General features: G+C 37.2%; 1 protein-coding gene and 1 pseudogene across 2 annotated transcripts in view; one reads left to right on the forward strand and one right to left on the reverse strand.

Moving 5' to 3' along the window:
* The window catches only part of NLK (nemo like kinase), a 137,661-nt gene that overhangs the window by 71,417 nt on the left and 54,141 nt on the right, over positions 1–12,103 (reverse strand). The window lies entirely within an intron of this gene.
* LOC131746234 (large ribosomal subunit protein uL18 pseudogene) lies at positions 6,759–7,719 on the forward strand (annotated as a pseudogene).

The following is a 12,103-nucleotide window of genomic DNA, read 5'->3' on the forward strand; positions in this document are numbered from 1 at the left end:
CATATATGATAATTATAAATGGTCTACATAGTTAAAAATAGACTCTCAAAATTCACAAAGCAAAACTTGACAGAAAAGAAGAAACAGACAATTCAATAATTATATTTGGAAGTTTTAATACCCCACTCTCAAAGATAAAACAACTAAACAGAAATTAAGCAAGGACAGAAAAGAGTTTAAAAAATACCATCGACTAACTTCACCTAAGTGACATTTACAGAACGCTCTACCCAACAAGAACAGAATATGCATTTTTCTCCAAGCACACACAGAATGTTCTTTAGGAAAACCCAAATGCTAAGTCAACAAACAAGTCTCAATAAACTAAGAAGGACTGAAACCAAAATATGTTTTTCAGACCACAGTAGAATTAAATTACAGATGTTAGAAAGAAATTTTAGAAACCCCAAATATTAGAATATGAAACAAAACAAAGAAGAAATCACAAAGAAATTAGAAAATACCTGAATTGAATAAAAATAAAAACACAATATATCAAAATTTATTGGATGCAGTTAAAGCACTGCTTAGAGGGAAAATGTATACCTTTAATCAGTTATATAGAAAACAAAGCCCTCAAATCAGTGAGATACAAGCTTTTATCTACAGAAAACTAGAAAAAGAGCATATTAAACCCAAAGTAAGCAAGAGGAAATAAAATCACAATGGAAACAATAAAGAAAAAAAACACATCAAGAAAATCAATGAAATAAAAAGTTTGTTCTTTGACAAGGTCAAAAAACGTTGGTAAACCTTTAGCTAAACTGATCAAGAAAAAACAAAGATACAAATGGACAAAATCAGGAATGTAAAAGGGGACATCACTACTAACCCTACACAAATTATTAATTAAAAATATTCCCTCAATGAATAGCCCAGGTCCAGATGGCATCATTGGTCAATTATATCAAACATTTAATGAAGAAGCAGTACCAGTCTTTCAAAAATTCTTCCAGAAACTGAGAAGGGACCACTTCCCAACTCATTCTATGAGGTCAAAGTCAGACAATGACAACAGGACTGAATTCCTTTATCACAAGAGATAAAAACTATAGCTTAATATCCTTCAAGAATATTAATGAAAACATCCATGAGTAGGAAATCCAATCCAGCAACATAAAATCCAGCCCCCATTTATGATAAAAACATTCAACAAACTAGAAACAGAAAACTTCTTCAACCTGATAAAGGGCATATGAAAAACAGAGCTAATATCTTACTTCACAATGAAAGACTGAATGCTTCCCCTTAAGGTCAAGGAACAGGCAAAGATGTCTGCTCCAGCCACGTCTATTTAAATTTTACTGGAGGGTCTCATCAGTAGAAAAAGCGCCCCCCCCAAAAAAAATTTTTTTTAAAACATCCAAATTGGAAAGGAAGAACTAAAACTGATTTTATTTGCAGATGACATGATCCTCTATGTAGAAAACCCTGAGGAATACACAAAAACAGTACTTAAACTAATAAACAGGTTTCTCAAGGTTGCAGAATATAAGATTATTATACAAAAACCCATTTTTTCTACATGCCAGCAATGAACAATCTGAAAATGAAATTAAGAAAACAATTCCATTCACAACAGAATCAAATCAAATCAAATACTTAGGGAACAAGTTCAACAAACGAAGTGTAAGATATACAGCAAACTATGAAATATTGCTGAAATAAATTACAGAAGATTTAAACAGAGAAAACACTTCATATTCATGAATTGGAAAAGTCAATGTTAAGATGGCAATCTCCCCATAATGACCTACAGATTCAATGCAATTCCAATCAAAACTGGAACCCTCATATATTACTGGTGGGAATGTAAAATGGTACATCCACTTTGGAAAAGTTTGGTTGTTTCTGAAAAAGTTAAAATAAACTTATCTTAGCAAATCTACTCTTATACATTTACACAAGGGAAATGAAAATATATGTTCACACAAAGATTTCTATGTGAATATTCATAGTGGTACTATAGCTGAAAAACTGGAGTCAAATCCATCAACTAGTGGATGGATAAACAAACTATGGTACATCTATCCAAGAGAATAAAAAGGAACAAACTACTACTTCCTTACAAGCTACCACTTACATGGCTAAACCTCAAAAACATTATGCTAAGTGAGAGAAGCCAAACACAAAAGACCATGTAATATATGATACCATTTATAAGAAATTTTTGGAAGAGACATTTAGAGAGACAGAAAGCATATCAGTAGTTGCTCAGGGTTGGGAACTGGAATGGGTGATTGACCACAAATGGGTAAGTTTTCCAGGTAATGAAAATGTTCTAAAATTGGGTCGGGGTGATGACTGCATAACAGTGGAAATTTACTAAAAGTTACAGAATTATTACATACTCATGATGGGTGAATATTATGGTATGTAAACTATGCCTCACTAAAGCTGTTAAAACAAAAATGTCACCTCAGAATACTGACTGTTTACAGTATTCTAGACCCTATTCTGGTTTTATGCTATATAATTCCCCCCTTGATATTTACATAGTTTTTCCATTTACCCACAGAGATTTCACATTTCAAAGAATACAGAAAAATCATAACTTCTCTCTCTCCTTTTTTCTTTTAATATCAGCGTTTTGTTAATCTCTAATTCACTTGGAAATTCCTATAATGTATGCAATGAGGAATTAATTTTTGGAACTGAATGAATGAATCCATGAATCAATCTTTGGAACTGCTACTTTGTTTTACGGTTTACTTGTTTATTTTTCAACCAATACTATTTGATAATTATCACTTAATATATCTTATAACTTCTTCATATATACATTATTGCCATATAATCAAATTATTTGAAACAGCTACCATCAAATTTAGCACATCAGAATCAACAGCTTTACGAAAAGAAACACAAAAACAAAACAACCCTATTTCATTACTTCCTAAGAATTTGTATTTTTAAAAGCTCCCAGCTGACTCTGACTTTACTCAGATTCAAGAACTACTGCTTTAAACACAGTGCTTTTGTAACTTTAGGTACATAAGAATCACCCAGAATTCTTAAAGTCTTAAGGTGAAGATTGATTCACTAAGTCTGCAGTGGTGAATTGAGGTTCTGCATTTATAACAAGCTTCCAGGTGATGCTGATTTTACTGGTAGCAAGGTTTTAAGATATGTATCTTAGTTGGATAAATATTAAATATTAAATACATAAGGTAAACATGGGATCTTAGTATATTTGGCCTTCCCATTAGCCAGGGTATAAGTCCTCATTTATTCTAACTTCTCTTATGCTTGCCATTAAAGTTTTATTGTTCACATATACAGAGTAAGCTAAAGTGTCATGTCTAGTGCCCTGATTTTTGTGACTACCACTTAGGGGATGCCTCTTGACTGCCTGGCTCTGGAGGCCAGAAGACTGTGTGTCCTGGTCCCATGGGACTGCAATGATTTGTGTCACCCAGAAAGAAACTCATACCCCATCTGCCTTATTTTTGTTACTGCTGCTGGGGACACCTGTACCCCTCCTGGCTCTGGTGGCCAGCAAGGCTTATACGTGTGGTCCCAAAAGACTGTATATATTTGCATACATTTAAAAGCTGATGCCTGAGGATCTGGCTTCTAGTTGTCTTGAATCTGGGTGCTGAGTCCCTCCCTTTTGGGACATTGACAGGTCTTAGCACATCCTCAACTACTAGGAACTATTAAAAATATAATAAGCTGCTTGGACAATCACAAAGGTTTGAGAGACGACCAAGAGCTGAAGTCAGGTTGAATGATAAGGTTCATCTCCTACATAGGCCAGTCCTTCAAGACTGGAAGATGTGGTTGCTTCATCTACTGTATAGAAACCAACAGAGAGTAAAGCAAAATGAAGACACAGAGGAATATGTCCTAAATGAAAGAACAAGATAAAACTTCATGAAAAAAAAAAAACAATGAAACAACAGAGATAAGTAATTTACCTGATAAAGAGTTCAAAATAATGGTCCTAAAGATGCTCACTGAACTGGGGAGAAGAATGGATAGACACAGTGAGAATTTCAAAAAGAAACAGAAAATATTAAGAATGTACCAAATATTTAGAAATCACAGAGCTGAGAAATAACAGCACTGAAAAATACACTAGAGGGGTTCAACAACAGACTAGATGAAGCAGAATGAAGAATCAGTCGACTTCTAGAAGGCAGTGGAACTCACCCAGTTAGAACAGCAAAAAGAAAAAAGAATGAGAAAAAGTGAAGATGGCTTAAGGAACTTCTATGGGACAACATCAAATGGCCTAACATTTGCATCATAGGGCTTCCAGAAGGAGAAAGCAGAGAGAAAGGGGCAGAAATATTATTTAAGGAAATAATGGCTGAAATCTTCCCCATTTGGGGAAGGAAACAGACATTCAGATCCAGGAAGCCCAAAGAGCTGCAAATAAGAAACATCCAAAGAAACCCCTACCAAGGGACATTATAATTAAAAATGCCAATTTAAAGACAAGGAGAGAATATCAAAGGCAGCAAGAGGAAAATAACTTGTTACATACAAGGTAACCCCCTCTAAGGCTATGAGCAGATCTTTCAGCAGAAACTTGTAGGCCAGAAGGTTGTGCATGATATATTCAAAGAGCTGAAAGAAAAAAAACTTCCAACAAAGAATATCTTTCTGGGACTTCCCTGGTGGTCCAGTAGTTAAGACTCTCTACTCCCAATGCAGGGGGCCCGGGTTTGATCCCTGGTCAGGGAACTAGATCCTGCATGCCACAACTAAAGATCCCACACGTGGCAAGGAAGATCCTGCATGTGGCAACCAAGATCCCACATGCTGCAGCTAAGACCTGTTGCAGCTAAATAAATAAATATATTTTTTTAAAAAGAATATTCTACCCAGCAACGTTATTAATCAGAAGTGAAGGAGAAATTCTGAAAAAAGATTTCCAGACAAGCAAAGGAGTTCATCACCACTAAACTGGTCTTATAAGAAACGTTAAAGGGACCTCTTTTAGCTGAAAAGAAATAGCACTGATTAGTAACAAGAACACATATAAGGGGACTTCCCTGGCAGTCCAGTGGTTAAGACTCCATGCTTCCACTGTAGGGGGCATGAGTTTGATCCCTGGTCGGGGAACTAAGATCCTGCATGCTGCATGGTGCAGCCAAAGAAAAAAAAAGAACACATACAAAAGAATAAATCTCACTGGAAAGGTAAATATATAGTGGATTAATCCCTTATAAAGCTAGTATGAAGGTTAAAAGACAAAAGTAGTAAAAAATATCAATAACTATGATTATGATAATTAGTTAAGGGATACACAAGATAATGATGATTGCTGGATCATCTGGCAACTCTATTTTCAGTTTTTTGAGGAACCTCCATACAGTTTTCCACAGTGGCTGCACCAATTCACATTCCCACCAACAATGTAGGAGGGTTCCCCTTTCTCCATACCCTCTCCAGCATCTGTTATTTGTAGATTTTTTAAAATGATGGCCATTCTGACCAGTGTGAGGTAGTACCTCACTGTAGTTTTGATTTGCATTTCTCTAATAATTAGCGATGTTCAGCATCTTTTCATGTTCCTTTTGGAAGACTGGCCTTCATTTTTATGTTCTGTCCTTATCAGGCACCATATCTGTCTGCCTCACAAAATAAATTAGTAGCCTTCAGTGTTTTGTAGCTATTTATGATATAGGTATTATATGTTGAAAAATATTCACCAGTGATCCTAGCAAATTGTCTTGTTTCCTATTACAATTGATTTATTCAAAGTATCTAGTTGTGTAGTGTTCTAGATTTTTAAAGTCTAGTTTCTAAATTTTTATAAATTCTATCCATTTCAGTAGTTATGTTAATTTTGTCTATCTTATCACTCTGTTCTTTTCATAGATCCTTTTGAGATTAGCTAGTCCATTACATTTAGATTTTATTTTCTTGTCGAAACAGGCAGGTAGAGTTGAACAAAACTCTAAGTTTAGCTTTGCCAGTCTTACGAGCTGAAAAACTGGTGATGGGGGTTTTTATGTCTTTCAAGTAGTACACAGCCTTTTGCAGTATGTATTTCTCTTTTTTGTCTGGTTGAGAACCAGCTATGTTTTGCTACTCATTTCTTAGTTTTTGTACCATAATATGAAGATGCTGCATGTAAAATTTATGCTGAAAGTATTTACTAAAAAATTGTGTGTATTCAATTTGTGCACTAAAGCATACACGCCTACTATTTCCATTTCATTCTCTCAAAAATTTACCTTATTATGTTACTGAGAGCAATTAGTTTTTGATTTATTTGAATTGAAATTTTAATAGTGAGGGACTTCGCTGGTGGTCCAGTGGCTAAGACTACACACGCTCAGTGCAGGGGGCTGGGGTTCGATCCCTGGTCAGGGAACTAGATGCCACATGTCGTAACTAACAGTTCTCATGCCACAACTAAAGATCCCGCATTGCACAACTAAAAAAGATACTGCATGCCGCAACTAAAAGATCCCGCATGCCACAACTAAGAGATCTGGTGCAGCCAAATAAATAAATAAATAAATATTAAAAAAAGAAATTTTAACAGTGAGATGTTGTCTCCTACTCAACTGTTATGGTATATAGCTCTTGCATTTATCAGTTTTTGTTTCCCATGGTTTCCTGTTATGTAACCTGGAACACATCTGCTGGCATATAAGAATGGTGTGTAAGACATATCTCAATTTTACAAAAGAAATTTTGAGATACTTTATGTATTTTCATTATATATGAATTGAAAATGATTTTAAATGTACAGGAAAGCACTATTTTGTTCATATAAATAAAGCACACTGGCGGAGCCGTGCTGGTTCTGCAGCTCAGTGACGGCTAGAGCTTCTGTTCTACAGGATGGGGTTTGTTCAAGTTGTCAAGAATAAGGCCTACTTCAAGAGATACCAAGTGAAATTTAGAAGATGGCAAGAGGGCAAAACTGACTATTATGCTCGGAAACGATTGGTAATTCAAGATAAAAATAAGTACAACACACCCAAATACAGAATGATAGTTCATGTAACTAACAGAGAGATCATTTGTCAGATTGCTTATGCCTGTACAGAAGGAGATATGATAGTTTGTGCAGCTTATGCTCATGAACTCCCGAAGTATGGTGTGAAGGTTGGCCTGACAAATTATGCTGCAGCATACTGTACTGGCCTGCTGCTGGCACGCAGGTTTCTTAATAGGTTTGGTATGGACAAAATTTATGAAGGCCAAGTTGAGGTGACTGGAGATGAATACAATGTGTAAAGCATTGATGGTCAACCTGGTGCCTTCACCTGTTACTGGGATGCAGGGCTTGCCAGGACTACTACTGGGAATAAAGTTTTTGGGGCCCTGAAGGGAGCTGTCAATGGAGGCTTGTCTATCTCTCACAATACCAAACGGTTCCCTGGTTATGATTCAGAAAGCAAAGAATTCAATGCTGAGGTACACCGAAAGCACATCATAGGGCAGAACGTTGCAGATTATATGCGTTACCTGATTGAAGAAGATGAAGATGCTTACAAAAACCAATTCTCTCAATACATAAAAAACATAACTCCAGACATGATGGAGGAGATGTATAAGAAAGCTCATCCTGCAATGTGAGAGAATCCAGTGTATGAGAAGAAGCCGCAGAAAGAAGTTAAAAAGAAGAGGTGGAACCGTCCCAAAATGTCACTTGCCCAGAAGAAAGATCGGGTAGTTCATAAGAAGGCAAGCTTCCTCAGAGCTCAGGAATGGGCTGCTGAGAGTTAATAAACCAAACCACAATTTCTATGAAGCTTTTTCAGATAAAGACAGTAATTAAATAACTTATTGAACAATTTTTTAAAAAGCACACTGTATAATAAACAATTTAGTTGAGGATAATAAGTTCTGAATATGCAAAAATATTCTAAAAACTAAGATAATAATCTTTTTGGCCGTGGGGCTTATGGGATCTTAGTTCCCTGACAAGGAGTCAAACCTGTGCCCTCGGCAGTGAAAGCATGGAGTCCTAACCACTGGACCGCCAGGGAGTTCCCAAAACTAAGAAAATTTAAGAAACAAATTGTTTGAGGTATGTTTTCAACAACATAGATATAATGAGGCACACAAATCATAATTCAACGTATTTTATGCTAGGTTCTTCAACCATAATATGGAAATGAAATAAATCACCCCCAACAGGAACATCAAACATTGCAAACATTTTTTTTCATATCTTGGTGTTCTAGCATAGGGCTAAATTCACCCTTGGCTCTGGGCAAAAAAGCCTGCTGGCATAATGCAGGGAGCAAACTGACTCTAATGAGCAGGGTGATCATAATTAGCTAACAATGTCTACCACAGACCCACCTGGGGAAACGGGGGTGGAATGGAATGCTGCTGTTAACAGATAACAAGGGCTTTCTTCTATGGCCAGTCGATGGGTAAATCACCAGGTCTTCCTCAAGGCTCACTCAAGAAATGACAGGGGGAGGATCTGGCTGCCCAAACACCTGGCAGGGGTGTAACTGATGACTGACTCCTTACTTTTTCCCAAATCCATTTTTCACCAGCAAATGACAACTGTATCCCTTTGAAGAGTAATCCATATTTTCTCCCACTTGAAAAGACAGCTAGAGGGAAGAAGAAAATACCATCCTAGGTTTAGATCTGAAGCATACCAGCCTTTGGACCAAACAATGATTTAAAAATTTTATATAACCAGCCTATATATATGTATATATATGTATATACACATATATATATATATAATATAATTACAAACTATAAAATCTCAGGTAAAGAGGACTTCATTTGCTTCAGCTGGGATATGAATTTAAAAGACAGCACTGGGTGAAAGCAGGTGCCTGTCTCCTTTCTCTTCAGCTAAGACAGAAAACCTTGAACCAAGGTGAAGATTCAGTGTAGCAATCAAGATAGTCACGCAGAATGCAGCTGAATACAGGGAAATGGTCTGCTGCCTGGCATTTTACTGAGGAGAACACCTGAAATAAAAACACCTGACGAACAGAAGGCTAGCAGAATTAAACTGGGATTTAATGGCGCAACAGTTTTAGTAGTGGAAGGTCAGAGAAAGAGACCACAAGAAAACCACAAAATGGATTTAGAACTAGGACAACCTGAGTTTGTTCTTAGAGTTTATTTTGCTACTTATATCCAAAATACCATCCCAGGAAAAAGAAAGGCTTTCCTTAACCTATAGGGTTCCATATAAAAAGATTTCAAGACTATTACTACCACTTCCTATCAAATAACTGCAAATTACTTCCACATGAATCCTGAATCACTCCTTGAGAGCCTTGCTCTGCTTATTGTCAGTTTCACTTTAGGAAAGATGAAACTAACCATCAAAGTCATGAGGATGAGAAAGTCAAGTCTGTTTGCCAAAAAAAGTCTATCTGAAAAGTACCACTTACAACATCTAATAAAGATAACTAAAATCTAGCTTCTGTCTTCCAGTGACAGGCCCCACTTTGATAAAGTAAAAATGATTGTTTATATATAGCAATTTGTTATCAGGTCACACAAATCCCCAGGAGAAACAAACCAGAGAAATAAGAACTGCCAAGGTCTACCTAAGAAAGAGGCTAGAAAGGCAGCTTTACATCTAGTCCAAGATGGTATCTTAAAATCCCTGCCTGCTCTTAGAGAATATAGTAGTTTCAGTGACCAATATAATAAAGTGAACATCAGGCAGGAAACATTCATCACTAGACAAAGGGTAAATGGGGAATCTCAAGTTGAAAAGGAATTCTGAAGTGTTTCACTTATTACGTAGCAACTACAACCAATAATACAAATAAAATGAGAGTATACAAAATGATAAAGGTATGAGTCAAAAATTAGTAGATAAAGTGGTCAGAATAAATTCTTCAAAGAGCTTATCAATCTTAAAACTATCTCCCCTGGAACAGAAGTATAAGCTACAAACCTGCTAAGTTTAGGAAGAGAGTAGAGTTTTGCCTGTTTTCAAAAGTATTTATTCAGAACTTGGTTTCAAAAGTTCATCAGTGACATTAATTTGCCACCACTGTGATAACCAGACAAAATTTAAAATGTAAGCATATTTCCAAATCTGTTATTATATCATTTATAAATATACATTAAAAATTCCCTTCATTAAATCTCTAGGACTGGGCTTCCCTGGTGGCACAGTGGTTGAGAATCCGCCTGCCGATGCAGGAGACACGGGTTCGTGCCCTGGTCCGGGAAGATCCCACATGCCGCGGAGCAACTAAGCCCGTGAGCCATGGCCGCTGGGCCTGCGCGTCCGGAGCCTGTGCTCCGCAATGGGAGAGGCCACAACAGTGAGAGGCCCGCATACCGCAAAAAAAAAAAAAAAAAAAAAAAAAAAATCTCTAGGACTTTAAATATGTAGTGACTATCTGAAGCAGCTCTCTTGAACTGTTTTTAATATATGGCTGAATACAAATAACTTTCAAACAAAAATTTTCACATTACAAAAGTTTCAAAGTTCAGAAAAAAGAATAAACCATAATTTTTAAAAGTGAGTGCAAAAAAATATTTTAATTTTTTAAGTAAAAAGGCACACAATATATAATCTCAATGTCTTAACTTCCAGAGAGCAATCTACAGGACTCATCCTTGTCACTCTCACATTTTTTTGGTGGTGGTACACGGGCCTCTCACTGTTATTATGACCTCTCCCATTGCGGAGCACAGGCTCCAGACGCACAGGCTCAGCAGCCATGGCTCATGGGCCCAGCTGCTCCGCAGCACGTGGGATCCTCCGAGGCCAGGGCACGAACCCGTGTCCCCTGCATCAGCAGGCGGACTCTCAACCACTGCCCTCTCACAACATTTTTAACACTATATATAAAGTTGCAAGACTGATACAAAATAAAACTTCCTTCCACTTCACCACTGTTGTTTAGAACAGAAAGGCGACTTCTAAACTCTCTTACACTGGACCGAAAAACCAGAAGTGCAATTCCCTTTTCAAATGGCTATTCTTTTTTTTTTTTTTTTTTTTTTTTTTTGCGGTACGCGGGCCTCTCACCGTTGTGGCCTCTCCCGTTGCGGAGCACAGGCCCCAGACGCACAGCCTCAGAGGCCATGGCTCACGGGCCCAGCCACCCCACGGCATGTGGGATCTTCCCGGACCAGGGCATGAACCCGTGTCCCCTGCATCAGAAGGCGGACTCTCAACCACTGCGCTACCTTGGAAGCCCCGAAATGGCTATTCTTAAACATGTAACCTAAAAGTCCTCTAAAGAGTGACTACAGCACATAAGGAAGGTAGAATAAATTTATATAACATTGGAGATGTTCTACTAATCTGATTTGCAAAGACAAAGCCTTTTTCAATGTCAAAATCATATCAAAAATGAAAAAATTATAACATTGAAAAAAGATCCTCAATGATCAAAGAAATACAGGAATAATTCAAATAAGGGATGAGGATAGACAGGTAATAAATGGATATAGATATATAAAAATGTAAAATCTTATGGAAAAACACAAAAGATAACTTGAATAAACAGAATAAACCATGTGCCTGAAAGAGAAGCGTGAGGCAGATTCTTTTCCAAAAACGGCCACAATAATAGTACTAGTCTCACATGCTCTTCAAAGCTCTTCAAAATATTGCCATTTTGCTCCCAGAGAGAGGGGCCTATTTTCTTCCCTTTCCTTGAATCTGGGGGAAGGCTTGTGACTTGTGTTATTCAAATGCTGAATTTCTCCCAAACATAAACCAATCAAACAAGACCCCTCTCTTGGCCTTTTGAGCAAGCTACCATGTAAGAAGTCTGGCTATCCTGCAGCCATCATGCTGAAATGACCACAAGTGAAAAAGATGCTTCAGGAGCCCTACTTCTTCCATCCCCAGCTATTTGAATCTTCCCAGTCTAGGCACCATTTATGTAAGGAAGCCTTCTGATGATTCCAGAGATACATGCACCCCCTACATTCACTGCCACACTATTCACAACAGCCAAGACATGGAAGCAACCTAAATGTCCATCGACACATGAATGGATAAAGAAGATGTGATACACACACACACACACACACTGGAATATTAGCCACAAAAAAGAATGAAATAATGCCATTTGCCGCTACGTGGATGGACCTAGAGATTACTGTACTAAGTGAAGTAAGTCATAAGGAGAAAGACAAATATCATAGACATCACTTATATGTGGAATCT

The sequence above is a fragment of the Kogia breviceps genome, chromosome 19, assembly GCF_026419965.1.
Source record: "Kogia breviceps isolate mKogBre1 chromosome 19, mKogBre1 haplotype 1, whole genome shotgun sequence".
Lineage (NCBI taxonomy): Eukaryota > Metazoa > Chordata > Mammalia > Artiodactyla > Physeteridae > Kogia > Kogia breviceps.